The sequence below is a fragment of the Schistocerca nitens genome, chromosome 1, assembly GCF_023898315.1.
Source record: "Schistocerca nitens isolate TAMUIC-IGC-003100 chromosome 1, iqSchNite1.1, whole genome shotgun sequence".
Lineage (NCBI taxonomy): Eukaryota > Metazoa > Arthropoda > Insecta > Orthoptera > Acrididae > Schistocerca > Schistocerca nitens.
In genome coordinates this window covers 839,835,995-839,850,256 of record NC_064614.1, presented here as the reverse complement: position 1 = coordinate 839,850,256, position 14,262 = coordinate 839,835,995, and positions in this window count along the sequence as shown.

Below are 14,262 nucleotides of genomic sequence, written 5' to 3'. Positions count from 1 at the left end.
GTTGAACAACACATGCATCAGTCAATTCCTCAGTTGGCGTCGAGTGGATGAGATTTTTCAATTACCTTGCATTGCAAGAATTGTAAGGAGGAGACTGAAAGTAAATGGATGGACTTGTATCTAAAGAGCTGCGACAAAGAAATGCTTGACCGACTATCAGAAAATTGTCCACATGGGTTTGTGGACGAGTATACTTTTAGTAACCAACCGACCCACGATCATTACGTAAGATTTCTCAAAGGCGTGGGGGCATTGTTTTCATTAAGTCGTCGGCAGTGTAGCGTGATGGTTTACTTCCCACCATACGTTTTCTATATTCGTCCAAAGATCGCTTGCATTTGTAGGTCCACATGGCAATGACCTTGTTACCTCTGCCCACATATTCTCTATCTGGTTGATGTTCGGTGATTGTGGAACAAACGGCAACACCTTTATCCTCTCTTGGCCCTGAAACCAATCTCGCACTGCTCTGCTATGATGGATCTGGCTCTGCTCCTGTAAATAAACTGTTATCTCGTTCGTTCATACATTTATATTTAAATAAAACATTAGTAATAAGCACATTGTATTATTATTTTTCACAGTGTGGCCCTGTCATAAATAAGTGATCTAGATTCAACCGTCCGATTACGAATGTGGTATACCCAGTCTATCAAATGATGAGAGTCGTATTCGGATATCCACATTAAACCTGACTGGCTGAATCCGATTAGAACGATCTGGTATCGAAATGAAATTACAGAAATTGGATAATTTGAACGTCTACATTGCAACATTGCTGTGTACAAAATTCCTATGATGGAGTAACAGGTAGCAACTGCCCAAGAAAAAGTGAGAAATATGTCTACTAGCAGCAATCTAACGTAATGAAAACCCATATTTATGTGATGGAAATACTGAGTCGAACAATGCACATCTATTTCAGTGGTGGGAAGATGCACCATATCGGATTTACTAATGACATAATGACAAAAGTAATAATAATAATAATAATAATAATAATAATAATAATAATAATAAATTACAAGCATTGGCCAAACGACTTAGAAGATACAAAAAAAGTGAAAATAGAAGGAAACAAAACCAAACATTCAACACAAACCAAAAGAAATTTTACCAGACAATAGATAACACACACATTAAAATAGACAATCCACCAAACATAACAGACATGGAACACTTATGGAGCAACATATGGTCAAACCTGGTACAACATAACAGGCATGCACGGTGGATACAAGCAGAAATATACAAGATGATACCACAAATGCCTGAAGTGATAATTTTGCAACATGAAGTCACCCAAGCAATTAATTCTACTCACAATTGGAAAGCCCTTGGAAAAGATAAAATAGCAAATTTCTGGCTAAAGAAGTTCACCTCAACACATTCACATGTAACTAAATTATTTAACAGTTACGTTGCAGACCCATACACATTCCCTGATACACTTACACAAGGAATAACTTATCTGAAACCTAAAGATCAAGCAGACACAGCAAACCCAGCTAAATATCGCCCCATAACATGCCTACCAACAATATACAAAAATTAACTTCAGACATTAGACAGAAATTAATGACACATACAACACAGAACCAAATTATAAATGAAGAACAAAAAGCCTGTTGCAAAGGAGCACGAGGATGTAAAGAGCAACTGATAATAAATGCAGAGGTGACATATCAAGCTAAAACCAAACAAAGGTCGCTACACTACGCATACATTGATTACCAAAAAGCTTTTGATAGCGTACCCCACACTCATGGTTACAACAAATATTGGAAATATACAAAGTAGATCCTAAACTGATACAGTTCCTAAACATAGTAATGAAAAATTGGAAAACCACACTTAATATCCAAACAAATTCAAATAATATCACATCACAGCCAATACAGATTAAGCATGGAATATACCAAGGAGACTCATTAAGTCCTTTCTGGTTCTGCCTTGCTCTGAACCCACTATCCAACATGCTAAATAATACAAATTATGGATATTGTAGAACAAAAGCAAACTGGTGCTTTTCATTTATTATTATGGATACAACATTACTGGAACATACCCACACAAAATCACACATTGCTATACATGGATGATCTAAAACTACTGGCAGCAACAAATCAACAACTCATCCAATTACTAAAGATAACAGAAGTATTCAGCAATGATATAAATATGGCTTTTGGAACAGACTAATGTAAGAAAAATAGCATAGTCAAGGGAAAACACACTAAACAAGAAGATTACATATTGGATAACCACAGCGACTGCATAGAAGCGATGGAAAAAACAGATGCCAATAAATATCTAGGATACAGACAAAAAAATAGGAATAGATAATACAAAATATAGACAAAGACTAACAAAAATACTGAAAACAGAATTGACAGCAAGAATCAAGACAAAAGCTATAAATACTTATGCTATACCAATATTGACCTCCTCATTTGGAGTAGTGAAATGGAGTAACATAGACCTAGAATCACTCAATACACTTACACGACCACAATGCCACAAATATAGAATACATCACATACATTCAGCAACAGAAAGATTCACATTAAGCAGAGAGGAAGGAGGAAGGGGATTTATCGACATAAAAAAACCTACATTATGGACAGGTAGAGAATGTAAGAAAATTCGTTCTAGAACGAGCATAAACTAGCAAAATACACAAAGCAATCACTCATATAAATACATCGGCTACACCACTACAATTTCATAACCACCTCTGCAACCCTTTAGATCACATAACATCAATAGATACGAAGAAAGTAAATTGGAAAAAGGAAACACAACATGGCAAGCACCCGTATCATCTAACACAGCCACACATCGATCAAGACGCATCCAACACATGGCTAAGAAAAGGCAATATATACAGTGAGACGGAAGTAATCATGATTGCAATACAGGATGAAACAATAAACACCAGATATTACAGCAAGCATATTATTAAAGATCCCAATACCACAACAGATAAATGTAGACTTTGCAAACAACAAATAGAAACAGTAGATTACATCACAAGCGGATGTACAATAGTAGCAAATACAGAATACCCCAGAAGACATGACAGTGTAGCAAAAATAATACATCAACAGCTTGCCTTACAACATAAACTTATAAAACAACATGTTCCCACATACAAGTATGCACCACAAAATGTGCTGGAGAATGATGAATACAAATTATACTGGAACAGAACCATTATAACAGATAAGACAACACCACATTACAAACCTGACATCATACTCACGAATGAAAAGAAGAAATTAACACAACTAATCGAAATATCCATATCCAATACAACAAATATACAAAAGAAAACAGGAGAAAAAATTGAAAAATACATCCAACTGGCTGAGGAAGTCAAGGATATGTGGCATCAGGATAAAATTGACATTGTACCAATTATACTATCAACTACAGGAGTCATACCACACAATATCCACCAGTACATCAATGCAATACAGCTACATCCAAACTTATATATACAACTACAGAAATCCGTAATTATTGATACATGTTCAATTACCCGAAAGTTCCTAAATGCAATATAACATATACCGTACAGTTAAAAGGAAGTCACGCTTGATCAAGGTACGCGTCACTTTCCATTTTTGACCAGACATAACGTCTGAGAAAAGAAAGAAATGATAATAATAATAATAATAATAATAATAATCCCATGGGGCCGATAGGGGAAACCCTCCCCCATATGGGCGGTACCGAGGAAATCAAATACTTGGGGTGAATCAAATACTAACACAATCCTCAACGACTACTCAATCCGTTGAACTCAAAATCCACGCACGTCTGAGTGAAAACCACCGCTACTCTGGTCACCGTCTGTTAGCTCAATGAGCTCGGCTGAGAATATTTGCTTCCAAAGGCTTCAACACCCTCTGGTCCTGTCCGGTCCTGGAATCACCCAGGCCAAACCAATGAAACACAAGCAAACATGAACTCTGCAAACTGTCGACAGGCGGCTGTTGGAATTTCGGATTCTGGGGACGCCCGGTTAGCACACAGAGAATATTGAGGATCTCTTGTAAATTTCACTACAAGCGGAAAGTATGCATTTGAAAACTACACGCCGCGCGGGATTAGCCGAGCGGTCGAGGTCGCAGCAGGTTGTTCGGCTGGTCCCGGCGGAGGTTCGAGTCCTCCCTCGGGCATGGGTGTGTGTGTGTTTGTCCTCAGGATAATTTAGATTAAGTAGTGTGTAAGCTTAGGGACTGATGTCCTTAGCAGTTAAGTCCCATAAGATTTCACACACATAAGAACTTTTTTTTAAACAAAATATCGATACATTGATCCAAATAACGAAAACTAAATTATCTTACATATTAACTCGACCGACAAAAAATTCTCATCATTGCTCTTCAAGAACCACGACTAACTGACAATGAAATCTTGCATTACGGAAACCATTGCATCTTCAAGAGCAAAATGCAACAGAAGGTAGCGAAAGGCGTACCAATCTTCAGCATTGCTTTTCTCGAACACAGATCTATCATCAGCTCTGTCAAAGAAATCACACCCATCAACAATCGACTTATGACTATGCTCATTCAGTGCCCCAGTAAAAAATAAACACTCATCAATGCACATGGCCCCACCAACATCGAAAATAAGAAAAACACCAAAAATGTCCAAAAATTCTGGAACACACTCGAAAATACTATGAGCAAAATTCACCAAGATGACGTGAAAATACTAAAGGGAGACTTCAACTCTCTATTTGCGATCAGAAAAAAAACTGTAGAAAAATCATTGGTACAAATTCAACAAACCGAAACGCTTAGACCAACGGCCTACGTCTGACTGATATTTGCCAACAATTCAACCACAAAAGGATGTCTTCCCACTTTAGGAAAATACCATTTCTCAGGTAACATGCTTGGCTACCAGGTGCAAGCTTCTGTCGTTCGCCTTTCTAGACTCGCTGAAAGCCAGATTTTTTATTCTTTTGTAGTAGAGCTGCAAGCAGGCAGATACAAACTCAATAAGGGAATCGTAAGACAGCGCTCGAGCAAAATTCGTCTTGGTACTTTCAGTAACCCTTATTGTCAGAGCGAAAACCTTACGGTACTGCCAATTTCATAATGCCACTTTTGTTTTCTGCCGACATATTTTTTGTTGTTGTGTATACATAATCTTATCTATGAAATGCCACATTTTCATAATACTTGCGAATGATACAGAAAATGAAGCAAATACAGATCTTTTCGAAGTCAAAAGTGGGTAATATCCTACTAATTCGTGTTAAAATAGGATCAATTGTCTTACAGACACTTAATGCTTCGCTACAGTCTGGAACCGCGCTACCACTATGGTTGCAGGTTCAAATCCTGCCTCAGGCATGGATGTGTGTGATGTCTTTAGGTTAGTTAGGTTTAACTAATTCTAAGTTCTAGGGGACTGATGACCTCAGAAGTTAAGTCCCATAGTGGTCAGAGGCCTTTGAACCATTTTTGAACTTAATGCTTTATTAAGATAGACTGCCGTCGTGATGTTTCTGCAGTAAACTGAATTTTATTTGTATTAGTAAAGTAAATATTTTATTTGCAAAAATGGTTCAAATGGCTCTGAGCACTATGGGACTCAACTGCTGAGGTCATTAGTCCCCTAGAACTTAGAACTAGTTAAACCTAAGGACATCACAAACATCCATGCCCGAGGCAGGATTCGAACCTGCGACCGTAGCGGTCTTGCGGTTCCAGACTGCAGCGCCTTTAACCGCACGGCCACTTCGGCCGGCTTTTATTTGCATTTTCCATTAGTTTACTAAGCGCAACAGTAATCATCAAAGAGAAATTAATCAGCAGCTGAATTTTCTTTCACGATATCTACAACAATCTGACCATGCAACAGTTATTTACAAATTCTACGCCCGTAGAAACCTACTTGGTTTAACGATGTCATTAAACCACAGTATTTTAAAGAGTATTTTCGTCTAGAAATAAATTGCCTTGACGGTTGATCGATCAAGAGCGGGAAAGGTAATATTTTACGAATATATGACGAGAGGGACAAGTTCAAAATGGTTCAAATGGCTCTGAGCACTATGGGACTTAACATCTGTGGTCATCAGTCCCCTAGAACTTAGAACTACTTAAACCTAACTAACCTAAGGACATCACACACATCCATGCCCGAGGCAGGATTCGAACCTGCGACCGTAGCAGTCGCGCGGTTCCGGACTGAGCGCCTAGAACCGCTAGAGCACCGCGGCCGGCGAGGGACAAGTGCCTGAGAGAGGACTTCCCTATCAATACAAGTGTCTGAGAGACGACTTTCCTATCAATCTCCTGGATAGTTTTGTTTCTCAAATCAACAGAGTGAGTTATCATGCTTTAGCACAGGTGATGTAGTTTTGTTGCTCGACTTTCTTACACTGCGACCGAAGGTGTCTCAGTTGTTGACAACAAATTCCAGCAGTGTTGCACACACCCCTTGGGGCAGAATTCGTAGTCCAAAACACACTTATGGAGCTATCAAATGTAAAATACTATGCTCACACTACACTTTACTCTAGTCTACGTCTTTTGGTGGGGCTCAGCCTTTCATTTCTTCTTAGGAAGTTAACGATGAAGGCATCATAACACGTCACCAGTAACAGTACTGCATAGGAATGCTCAATGAGCGACCTGATGACGTTCAATAATAGTCACTCCGTTGATTTTTGTTGTTTCGAATTAGAGCATGAAGTACTCCTACACCAGACTTCTGAACTTTGCCTGTTGAATGCAAATGTCGCATGATGGTAACATGGTAATCTGTCACATATATCAGTAGTCGAGACTTCCTTAACGTGGAAAATCATTCATGCCAGAACGATCTTTGTTGAAACAAGAATATCTTTTTCTGGCGTATTTTTGCCAAAAGCACTCGCTCCAAACACAGTTCATATCTTTATAGCTGCCTCCTCTACATTCACCCCTCTGTTATACCAAAGTAAATGTTGTGTTGCAGATGTTACACCTTTTTCCACTTGCGACTCAATTTTACGATGTTTAACTGTAGTTCATGATTTTCAAGTATGCAAAATCCAATGTTTAACTGCAAGATGATAACTAGAACTTCAAATTCGAAAATGGCATTGATACATACACTGACAGCGTGGGGCCTCCTTGACATGGGCGGCGCCGGATTTCAGGCGGCGGGTGGCGTCTGGCCCGTGGCCGGTAGCCGCTGCAGCGCGAGGAAACGCTCGAGCGTAAGCTGTTATGATCGCGACGCAGCCACGAGCTGTCCTGCGGAATTGTTTCTGGAATACTTGTTATTGCGGGTGGGTAGAATGTTAAGCGAATTGTCTTCGATGTTCAATCAGGCTCATAACTTTAGACCGAATGTGGTAAAGAAAAAAAAAAGAAAACACAGTTGGACGCAAACATGCAACTTTAAGTTTAGAATTCACGACGATTACCGAAAACCACGGGCTCATTCCATCCATATTGCCTCGGAAGTAGATAAAACTTCCTCCTAACACTTCCCCATCTTACAGTGTTGCCTGATTGTGCAGATGGCCGGACTTAGAGTTGTCAGGGGCGGTCAGTTTTATTGGCCACTTTAAGTGAACGACTCGGACTTAGTCTCTGAAGCGGCCGGCCGGCGGTCAGTTTTTATGTCTAAGACTGTACCTACCTTGATTTTTCTCCTTATCATAACACCTCTCAGGTTCCTCTCCGTTTGAACTAAAGTGATTTCCGAGTGTCCTTACTGAAAGAACATTAAAGCCCAGTGTTTTGCTAATTGATGCCTCTTGAACATAGTAAAAAGAAAGTTAAAGTTAATGTGGCAAGAGAGTGAGTTAAAGTTAATGATGCTTGCTGAAAATAATTTTCCTAGTAAAACTGCTTATTAATGTGTTGTTGCCAACTTCAAATTAAAAGTTCTTAAGACTGAGGCTTATAAAGTTTTGCTTAGTAAATGATCACATTACTGCCTGTTGTAAATCGCAGAAGGTGAGTCAGTATCTTACATATTAGTTAACTTTGTCTCTCACTGTAGTAAAAGTGGAAAACTGCAGTTGTGACACGTTATATACTCATGTTTGCTAAGTGTTTGTCTCTCTTGTGTATTAGAAGTGCATATTAATAGTACAACAGGATCCACAGTTTGTCTGTTGTGTTAATGCTCGGTAACAAGTAGCGGAAAGACCACTAATTATGAAAACCATAATTTCTTTATTCAAATGATAGTGAGAAGCAACCTGTTAGTGGATTCCAATTAACTTTCATTTTAAATAGTAAAGTATTTAACTGAGAGAGACTTAACCTATATCCAATTAATGATTCTGCAGTGAATAGTAATAATAACGTTATAAGGACCATTCAGTTTGTGTAAGCCCTGAAAGTGTGTTTCGGTATCTGTTATACTTTTGCAAATAGTTTGTGCTGCTCTAGCTGTTAGCCTCAATCTTATCGTAAACATATGTATGTGTCAGAGTTCATTGCACTCGCGTGTGGCAAAAGTCTAGGTTGTGTTTGTCCGTTAAAGTTACTCATACCTACTTTCTTAAACGAGAACGTTAATCTTTCTCTTGCCTAATTAGGCTGGCGACCGTTTTCCTTTTTCTTTAAACAGTGTAGACAGGCAAAAATATTGTTTGTTACTGTTAGAATATTTACGTAATTCTGACTTTCATTTTCCGATAAGCCGCCTCCATTAGGTACAACACGGTCAACATAACAAAATTCCTCTCAGAGGGTAACACTGCTCTGTTGCGTTGTACCATAATTGCTTAAATAAAATAGTTTTATTTCACAACTTGCTTCCAGCTTTAAGGTTATGGTACAGCAGTAGCAGACGGAAGTGTTAGTTAGTGTTTAGTCATAAAGGATGAACTTTTATTACGCGAGAACCTCCGGTCATGAATATGCGAACTTTTCCAACGACGCTCGTATATTTACTAAGATACGAATCGCTACCACACCCGTTCTTATTCTCCTTATTTGGCTCCATCAGACTTCCATCCGTTCCACAAGCCAAAACTATCCTCGGTGGACGGTAACTCTCTTCAGACGAAGAATTGACAGCCGAAGTTGTCCAGTACTTTGCAGGCGTAGATGAATCCAATATTGGAGATGAGATGAGGCAGTCGAACTTCGCTGGACCAACTGCATTAAGGCACAGAGAGACGACATTGAAACATAAAAATCTTTCGCAGAGGTAGTTCGTTTTTTTCTGTTCAGTTGCGGTAACATAACAAACTAGTCTCGTATTCACCCGTTTATACGAAATTCGGTACATTTGTTTACTTTCGGTGTCCGCTGCCAGTTCTAGGATCCTTTTGAGGTCTACCTGCATTTTGTTAAGGTTTTCGCTATTGCAACATTGGCTCTGAGCACTATGTGACTTAACTTATGAGGTCATCAGTCGCTTAAAACTTAGAACTAATTAAACCTAACTAACCTAAGGACATCACACACATCCATTCCCGAGGCAGGATTCGAACCTGCGACCTGAGCGGTCACTCGGCTCCAGACTGTAGCGCCTAGAACCGCACGGCCACTCCGGCTGGCTATTGCAACATTCCCATCTGCAACAACATCATTCACAAACTATCACACGGAGCCCCGCAGTTTTAATTTAGCTAATTTATTTACTACAAACAGTAACGGCCCTAAACGCTCCCTGGGTGTGCATTTGTCGATTTCGTCAAATTAAGAACAACGTGTTGAAGTCTATCTGCAATGAAGTCTTAAATCTGAAATGTGGTCCGTTACTCGGTAAGTCGCTATTTCACTATCTAATCCCAGCGAGGAACAGTGTCGAATACCTTCCGTAGGTAATAGGTGTAAGACCCATTACCGTAACTAGTTTAGTTATCTTACGCACTACCTTAGTGTCTTCAACTAGGGCCGTTCTCACCTATACTACTCTTTTATCCTTAGTAAACGCCGTAAAACAACCTAATATAAGAGATGCGGAAAGCAGCTTTTACCTGAATTAGATTTCGGAGTTACGAATAACTGCATCTAGCTCCACATTAAAAACAATCTTACATAACTGCACATAGATTCTGGAGCTCAAGATTCCACCACTGCATATATGACTACACCAGAGCCTTGCTCAGACCTCATATGGTGGAAATCGTCACACGTGTGCCCTGAACTCAAGGCTGCTAGAGGGCGTATAGTAATTTACAGCTACTTTAACCGGCAGTTACCTAGTTTAGCCCGGCTATCATGTTCACCGTAATTTGCGGGGCGTCATGATTTACTCGCATGTGAACCGATTCTGCGGCCCCTCCCATTGTTACGGAAACGTTAGCTCATGACGGAAATGTAGGATGTAATTCCTGTTATACTTCAATATTAGGCTGTCAAAGGAACGAGTAGATAAAACAGTTTAGGAGAACTAATATTCAGAAACTGTCTACATCTAGATCTACATCTACATGGTTACTCGGCAATTCACACTTAAGTGCCTGGCAGAGGGTTCATCGAACCATTTTCATAGTACTTCTCTACCATTCCACTCTCGAATGGCGCGTGGGAAAAAGGAACACCTAAACCTTTCCGTTCGAGCTCTGATTTCTTTTATTTTATTATGATGAGCATTTCTCCCTACAGTAGGTGAGTGTCAACAAAATATTTTCGCATTCGGAGGAGAAAGTTGGTGATTGGAATTTCGTAAATAGATCTCGCCGCAAAGAAAACCGCCTTTGTTTCAGTGACTACCACCCCAATACGCGTATCATATCTGTGACACTCTCACCACTATTGCGCGATAACACGAAACGAGCTGCCGTTCTTTACATTTTTTCGATGTCTTCCGTCAATCCTACCTGATAAGGATCTCACATCGCGCAGCAATATTCCAGCAGAGGACGGGCAAGTGTAATGTAGGCTGTCCCTTTAGTGGGTTTGTCGCATCTTCTAAGTGTTCTGCCAGCAAACGGCAGTCTTTGTTTCGCCTTCCCCACAATATTATCAATGTGGTCTTTCCAGTTTAATTTGCTCGTAATTGTAATTCCTAGATATTAAGTCGAATTGACAGCCCTTAGATTTGTGCGATTTATCGCATACCCAAAATTTATCGGATTTCTTTTAGTGCCCATATCATTTTGTAATTGGAATTGATCGTCTGATGACTTTCCTAGACGGTAAATTACAGCGCCATCTGGAAACAATGTAAGGGCGTGATGTCCTGAGCATTAGAAATGGAATGAAGTTGTTTTTAACAATGAGTAGCAGTGAGTGCTCTGAAATCGTGCTTCGTCGTTAGCCCAAAACTGGTAAGGACTTCTTGTAGTACAGCGTTCGATTCTTCCACCAGAGCGGCTGACAGCTGTAGTAGTCGACGCATGTGTACGTGCTGCAGTACTCGCCCCCATTGCATCCTGCACGTCTCTGATGCGATTTAAGTGGGAGGAACGGGCGGACCAGTCGGTCCGCAGAATGTCATATCGTTTCAAGAGCTACTCCACTTGCGCTGGTTCGATGAGGCCGTGCATTGTCATCCATAATAATGAAGTCACGGGAGAACGCACCCCTTAAAATATACACTTGGTGGGGGGGGTGGGGGGGGTACTGTATTACAATAACTTTGATCGGAGCATTTTTTAGGTTTTGGAGATCAGTACGCTAACATTATGCTTCCCCTAACCATAACACCTGGAATAGCAAACCGATTACGTTCGACAATGTTCGTTTATACATTACGGTTCCCACCACTCTCCATATGACCGTACGTCGCGAATCACTACTCAGATGGATTATCTGTCATCCGAGAAGAGCACGCAACCGCACTCCCCGTTGGCCCAGTCCCTAGCTGTTGGCACCATCGCAGGCGGTTCCGCTGATGTGCGGGTAGCCTCGGAACACGACGGACGTACTGGTCGTCGCTTAAAGAGACACCTATTTTGCAATCGCCGTGCCACTGCGGAACATGAGATTGCGTGGCTTGCGGTCCTGTTAAAATTGGTGGCAACTGCTCCCGCTGTTTGAAGTAGGTCGCTCCTTGCCTGCAGCACGATATGGAGATCATATGCCTCTGCAGTTGAACGTGGTCGACCACCTCTTCGACTTCAGGCAACAGTGCCTGTGGGTCGAGACACTTCCTGTCCACGCGAAACAATTCTGTGAACAACACCAGAATCCTGGCCAACACTTGTCATACTTTCAATTCGATAAACTTTACCAACAGCCGTACACTTTAAAATATTTTATTTCATTCTGAAAGCAACCAGCTTCGGCAGTTCGTTTTGCCATCTTTAGGCCGATTTTTTAATGAATTTACATCCTCCCTTGTAAATCTGTGACGTTAAATAGTTTTATGACTAACCAATATGTAAACATGTCTTAGAGTATAGTGCTGGATATTCACAGAAATTTGGTTTAATGCTGCTAACAAATATATAAACGTGCCACACGGATTGGCCGCGAGGTTGGAGGCGCCATGTCGCTAATTGAGCGGCCTCTCCCGCCGGAGGTTCGAGTCCTCCCTCCGGCATGGGTGTGTGTTAGTTTCAATTACTTTAAGTAGTGTGTAAGTCTAGGGACCGATGACCTCAGCAGTTTGGTCCCTTAGGTATTCACACACATTTGAACATATAAACGTGTTTTAGGCTACTGTGCTGGATGTACTCGTAGATTTGCTTTAAAGTCAATATTTTCATCATTTTTAAGCTTTAGCGGTATTATGATTACCTGTCACTTCTTGTAAGCTTGATTTGTAGACCCTATTTTATTATGCAGGAGCTTGAAAATGGCAAAATGAATTGCCGAAACCGGTTGCTTTCAGAAAAATAAATATCTTAAAGTGTACGGCTGTTGGTAAAGTTTATTGAATTAAAATGTACGTACCAGTCGATATCCCCTGGCCGTAATGGACCAACGAGACTTGTCGTACTTTGTTCTTCTTCTAGTCTGCTGATGATGTGAAGTCATCCAACTGCTGTCTCTGGAATACTTGATGAGGAAGGATACCATCAGATTTCATCAGTAACTCCTAGCTGGTTGAGACAGTGCCTCGCGTTGCAGGGCCAACCACATTTCGTGCTGTAGTCACTCTGACCTTATGGTATGTGACGTCCAACGCTCTGTGTATGACTTGGATACGCCTGGCAACAAGTTCCCATACTTTCATTATCTCCACTGGGTGGTTAATATGTTATGTTCCTTTATTTATCTCGTCCTTATGTTTTGAAGAGCAATGTGTAATATGCTGCGCTTTTCAGTAGTAATGAAAATATTTTGAGAGAAATGGTCATCACAATAAAATCAGAGAACTGGCAGCTCATGTAGAAAATATTTAAGTGTTCACTTTTCCCATGGACTATTAGAGTGTGAAACGGTAGAAGCGGTAGAGAAATTGTCTGAAGGTGTTTCGGAGTAACCTGTGACAGGTACTCAAGTGTGTATATATAAGTACTGATGAGTCGAAACATTATGATCACCTCTTGAACGCAATTCAGCAGTGATTCTGCGTGCCATGGATTCGACAAGTACTTTATAGGTTTCCAGAGGAAACACACAGACACACACAGACACACACAAACACCCACAGACACTTACGCACTGGTCACACAGTTCCCGTAATTTACGGGCGGCTAGTAAATGGATGCGGTGCTGGCGCCCGACAGCATCCCAGATGGGTTTCATCTGGTTCAGATAAGCCGAATCTAATGTCCAAGACATCAACTTGATTTCACTATCATGCTCCTCAAACCACAGCAGCACGATTCTGGCCTTATGGCACGGACAGTTATCCTGCTCGATGACGCAATTGCTGTTGGGGAAGACATCAAGCATAAAGACTCGCAGGTAGTCCTTAATAATGTTCACGTAGTCCACAGCTGTCTATCAGGACACGACCATCGACCTGGTTTAAAAATTCATCCCACCAGGCGCCACGATTACATTTGTCCGCGGTCCAACGTCGATGATCCCGTGCCCACTGTTATCGTAACGGGCGACATTGTTGGGTAAAGTGGGAAAACGTAGGAGTGATCTGCTGTTGAGCACCATGCTGAACACTGTGTGCTGAACAGTGTGCTCCAGGACACTTGTGTCCACGTCACCACTGTACTCTGTGGTCAGATCTGCCACAAAACGCTGTCTATCCTGCTTCAGAGAGAGGGCAAGCATCCGACCCCTAAGTTTCCTTATGAGGTATGGACCTCCAACTCGTTGTTACCTAATCGTGGTTTCAGCACTCTTCAACCACTTTCCATATATGCTCATGACAGTAGCACGCGAACAGCCGACCAGCTTCGCCGTTTCCAAGATGCTCGCTCCA